The following is a 5,972-nucleotide window of genomic DNA, read 5'->3' on the forward strand; positions in this document are numbered from 1 at the left end:
GTTGATAGGGGCGTTAAACATATACCATTTCACCATTTTTGAGGAATATGTCCAGTTTCCGGTGGAATTCCTCAATTCAATTGAGGTATCAGGTCTCCTACCACGTGTACTTGGATTAAAAGTTGGCATGACAATTATGATCTTGAGATCTCTGAACCCACCGCAGTTGATGAATGTTGAGTGCACGAAAAATGTTGTGGAGGCAGAAATTGCAGTTGAACCATACAAAGGAAAGCGTTATTTTTTTCCACGCATACCTCTTCAACCATCCAACTCAAAATTCCCCTTCCAATTTAAACACAGGCAATTTCCCTTCAGACACTGCTTTGCAATGGCCATTAATAAAGCCCATGGGCAAACACTGAAATGTATTGAACTTGACCCGAATCAGTCAGTATTTTCACATGAAATGTTATATGTTGCACTATCAAGAACTGGTGACAGGCATTCTGTATTTATTTTGTCGCCAAATGCAGAAACCAGAAATGTTGTCTACGAAGAAGTCCTATAATCACTCCAGGAGTAAAAATGAGCATGTGAGTACATGTACCTATCTGTTTATTCTGATCTAAAATGTTTAATTAGTTTGCGGGTTTCTTTGTTTTGAAATTTGCCATTGTTATATTTCACTTACAGCAGAAAACTAACCATATTTCCTTCTGCCTCACCCTTCCCTTTTCGACTACCCTGAGCAAATCCGGCTACTCAGCTAGTCTACTACTATTACAATTTGATTTATTTTTAGTTATGTTTGGTTCTCAGTGTGGAGTGGCGTCTGTCTGCAGTCGAAGTCTACAGCTAGAACTTTCTTATTACACCTCAACGGATTGCATTCCAAAGACAGATCTCAACCTACGACTGTATTATCTTCATGTTCGCTAGACCCAGAATACATAGACCAGAGCATGGCAATGTGTTCAGGATTCCTTAATTCTCTTGAAAAGCGTGAATGTTTCCTTGATGACAGTTGGTTACTCGCAAAGCCTCCTTTCACCTTTTAGGGTATTAACAAAACATGTTTACTCCAAAAATGCTGTTTATTGGGCACCCAACCCCCTACTGTCTCAGAAGCCGCCCCATACTAAACGTGCACAGTGTGTGTGTGTGTGTGTGTGTGTGTGTGTGTGTGTGTGTGTGTGTGTGTATGTGGGGGGGGGGGGGGCGGGGTTAATTCATAGTTTAGCGGTTCTTTGTGTTTGGGCACCACTGACTAATTTGAATGATGCGGAGAAAGCAAAGGAGGGTACGTAGAGCACTGATTCTAGGAATACCAGCATAGATAATTGTTAGATTTTTGATTTGCAAAAAAAAAAAAAAAAAAAAAATTAACAAAAATAATTATTTAAAAGTGGCACTGATGGAAAATTAAATGTCAAAAAGAAATTGAAGGAAAATATAAAGTCAACCAACCGTTTCATGACTTTGTTTACAATATTTTTAAACATTGGTGAACTTTGCGTTTATGGGTACCTTTAGAAAAAGCAATTTCCGTTTTCAAAATAAGTTTCTACAACATGAATTTTATACTACACAAAAATCGTTTCAATAAAAGGTGTTATTCCAAATTATAGCATTATAGAACAATTTTTAAGCGAGATACTCAGGAAAACGTTGAAAAGTTCTTTATTGAATAACCTTGTATTTTACTTCTTTGTTTTTACTTGTCGATAATGTCGTTCTTTACACTTGTTTATCTGTTTGGCCCGGAAGCGTTTTGGAGTTGAAAAAAAAAAGGAGAAAGTATTTAGTTTACTTTTAGTATAGTAAGGTTTTCACGGCGCTCGCAACTGCATAAGGTCATATGAACGTCAAGGGGTGGATGTCTACAGAGAATTCCAAACGAGGAATCAGGCTTACTATGCTCACCTCTCTAGCCTCAACAGCACAAAGTCTGCTTCGACTATCAAGGCACCCCAGAAATAGCAGTTCACATGAGAGTGACAAACTTACAAAAGAAGAAGAGGAAAAATGACGATAGTAAGTATGCGGAAAGAAAAAGCAGCGGTTCCCCCTATGTTGTTCCAGCACAGTATGAGCCTGGTGTTAATTATTAGCGTAATCTGTGAGATAGAGTTATAGGCCCATGGCACTAGGGTGCGTTGAGCGGGCAGTTCCCCCTATGTTGTTCCCGCACAGTATGATCATGATGTTATTAGCGTAATCAGTGAGATAGAGTTACGGGCCCATGGCACTAGGGAGCGCTTAGCGGGCCGAACAGAGTTGCCTCTTCATGACACTAGTCTAGGTGACGCTAAAGAATTTAGTTTAAAGGCAAGGCTGGACCTCTGTACATTCCACTTTCCGTCTCGGCAGTTGAGACACGAGTGGCTGACGGTTTCGTAACTGCTTCTCGGCTTTTTTGCTAAGATCAAAGGTGGTATCTGTTCTCAGCTTCTCCTCTGGCCTTGTGCCCACTGGTTTAGCGAGGCGGATACTGCCCGAGGCACACGAGGGACGGAGAAATCTGCCCCTCTATTATATCGGGTGGACGGTCATCGTCCGCATAATAAAAAAAAAAAAAACTGCCGGCGAAGTGACCTCCGAGGGTCCGACGACTTGATTTTTGAGCCGGTGTACCACGCCACAACGACTCGACCCCAGAAAGACTCTAGAGTCAAAATGGCGGCCGCCAGGAACACTCTGGAGTTAGTCTGGCGGCCACCAAAAGCACTCTGGAGTCTGTATGGCGGTCGCCATATTGACTGTCTCTATGCGAAAACGACTCTAGCCCAAGGGAGGGTAACTGTAAACAGAAAAAATAATCTCCTACAGTTATTGTTCTTCTTGGCCCATTTTTACGTTTTTACCACTCAATTTAGTTGTCTTTTTAAAGACGATTTGGTTTTTTAAGTCTTTTTGCGGAACAATTAGTAGTTTTTGTTGTTTTGGTTTGTTTTGCTTACAACAATAATATAAAATCGATAAAATAATTTTGTCAATCTTTCGTTAAAAGTTATATAAAAATGTAATAAATGCGAAAATGATGACTAACGAAGTTTAATCTAGATCTATAGGTCAAAAACAGTAGTCTGGATACGCTTTATATACAGTCAAACCTCGTTATAGTTATACCGCCACCATTTGGACGAGCATGAAGTCTGAAATACCAAAATATACTAGCGAGCAAAAGAAACGCAATATCTTGTTTGCCTTTGCAATGGTGATCATCTTCGTTTTCCATTTTCTACAAAAGGGGGGAATTTAAACACAAACTGTTTTCTGGCATTATGAAAGGATACGTGGGGTATTAACTTGAATATCAAATTTTGACGAAATACGTTTTCAACTTCTGGTTAATGCATCAAAATGCTCAGTAGTGGTTATGGCCACCATTAGATCGGATAACCGCGGTGCATCTCCGGTATAAGGAGGCCACTTGGTTGTTCGTAAAACGTTGCGGGATCTGCTTCCATATATCCTGGATGGACACATCCAGTTCTGCGTGATTTTCAGCCTTGTTTGTCTCCTACCGATGAGTCATTTAAGTTCTTCCCAATAATTCTGAATTGGGTTTTAATCCGTGCTAAGGCCAGAGTGAGGCTGCAGAATGATGCCATGGTGTTGGGGGAAATCCTGTGTTACACGGGAAGTGTGCGCACAAGCATTATTTTGCTGGAACCGGAAGTTAAAATTTTGTGGGGGTTGATGGGCCTAAGAACTCCTGCTATGCAGCGGGCAGCTTCGATACCTTGACCTTGACCTTGACCTTGGCCTTGATTTTGGTAGATCATTGGTCCTACTTTGTGGTTCCACATGATTCCACCCCAGGTCATGACGCGATGTCCTCCCCAGTGATTCCTTTCTATGACACAGCTGTCATGATAACGTTCTTCTCCATCTTGATAAACTAAGAAGCCCCCGTTTGTTGAATCTATGAAGAACAAGCATTTGTCCGACAATGAGAACCGAGGACCAGTCTCGGAGACGGCTATTGACATGGTACTGGACCCAGTTGAGACGCTTTTGGTGATTGTGTGCGGTCAAGACTGGACCATGGTAAGGTCAACGGGCGTCTACAGCCTTTCTGACGCAATCGTCGGTTCACTGTGTGTCGACTTCTGGCTCTTCTGTGGGCATCCCTTACCAAGTCTGATGTTCTTGTAGCTGTCTGAAGTTGATTTGAACGATACATCCGGACAATGTATCTGTATGCACGTGCGTTGGTCACTCTGGGTCGACCTGAACTTTTTCGGTACGCCGTAGAATTCGCAAGCTGAAAACGGCTTATCAGTCTGTGGATAGTCTAGATGTGAACACCAAAATGATTGGCGACCACAATTGACCTTTCTCCACCCTCCAAACGGCCTATTACTATTTCTTGCAGTATAGCCCTTAAACGTGGCAATGTCGTTGCAAATGCAGGCGAAACGACCGAAACGATTTTTTACCACAGCTTTTACAGCCAAGCTCAGGTGAATATTTTACCGTGTTTCGGTGGCACCATGTGTTTTTTTTCCATGCTTCAATTAAGGGGCAATAACTCTAGTTGTTGGTGACAAACAAATCGGGTGACTTTTGATTCCCAAAGAGGCTATGACATACTATCGATGGTGTAAATGTTAGTCTTCTACTATAGATGGTTTTTCAGTTATGGCCAAAATAGTCTTTTGCGTTTCTTTTGCTCGCTTGTATATATTATAATACTATTCAGTCTCTCTCTCTCTCTCTAGCTCTCTCTCTCTCTCTCTCTCTCTCTCTCTCTCTCTCTCTCTCTCTCTCTCTCTCTCTCTCTCTCCTCTTGGGAGAAAGATGGTCAAGTTGGGTGTTGAGCGTCGTGTGCAGTGTGTAGATCTGCCTCTGGCAGTCAGTAACTGTTCGCTGTCGGTTTGGCGCGGCGAGGCAAATTTACTTTAGGACCGTACAACTCGGACAGTTGGCGGTGTGAAGGCGTGAATACATGTAGGCCTAATATGATTATATATATATATATATATATATATATATATATATATATATATTGTTCAGGCACTCCTTTTCGTACTTTGGCAAAACCTGACGGTATTACGGGGGCGGCTGCATATGGGGTTTGAGTGTAATATTGATACTGATGAAGAATCCTCATTCAGCAAAGTTGATTCCCCTGTATAAAAAAGGTGTTAAAAAACGCCCTCAGTTTTTAAAAAAGAAAAATAAACAAACTTTCTAAACGGCCTCCTACATTCAGTAGAGCCTATAACTACAATGGAATTGATGCCAAAGTTTTTTTAAATACACATTCCATATGGACTTTTATCTACTTGATGCCACCCGTACTCGTGGATGCATGCAATAACATGAGGTAGAATAGAGAATAGCACCCCCTGTTTTCCCCATAGTTTGTTTCAACCCATCACAAAGTCTATTGGGTTGATTGCATCAATCTGTCTCAGTGACGATAGACCTTCTCTCACTCACTGTCATGAACTTAACTTCTGCGTTTCAGTTCCATCTTTTATTCATCAACTGTCGTGTCACAAAAAGCAAAAGCTTTCTTCACTTCTAAATTTTGCATGTAAACTGAAAGGGGGGTACCTACTTAAATGATTGAAAACGAGTTATAAAAATAATATGTCATTGGTAAACGTAATACGTCAGATCTATTCTCAATACGTTGAAGTAGCCAATCCGATATAGAGCTAAAGATCGATAATTGTTACCAAACATCGCATTTTTTGCTCCCTTGTTACCTTAATCGGCAGATAAATCTCGGTTGATTGAAGTTTTCAGGTTTGAGTTATTTCCCTTAGTAGAGTGGAATTGGCGTGAAGAGAGTGAGCGAGATTGGCGTGGGCGGGGCTTACTTACACCAGGTAAACTCTGGAGTGTTTCTGGCGGCCGCCAATCGAGACTCTAGACTCTAGAGCCTGTCTGGCGTGAGCATAGAGTTACCTCCTTTTAAACTAGAGTCCGTACGAGGTCACGTGACACGGACACATTTGAGTTTGTTGGCGGCCATTTTTAATGTGGCTAAAAAGTTTGTTTACATGTGAGTA

Source organism: Aplysia californica, unplaced genomic scaffold, assembly GCF_000002075.1.
Source record: "Aplysia californica isolate F4 #8 unplaced genomic scaffold, AplCal3.0 scaffold00654, whole genome shotgun sequence".
NCBI lineage: Eukaryota > Metazoa > Mollusca > Gastropoda > Aplysiida > Aplysiidae > Aplysia > Aplysia californica.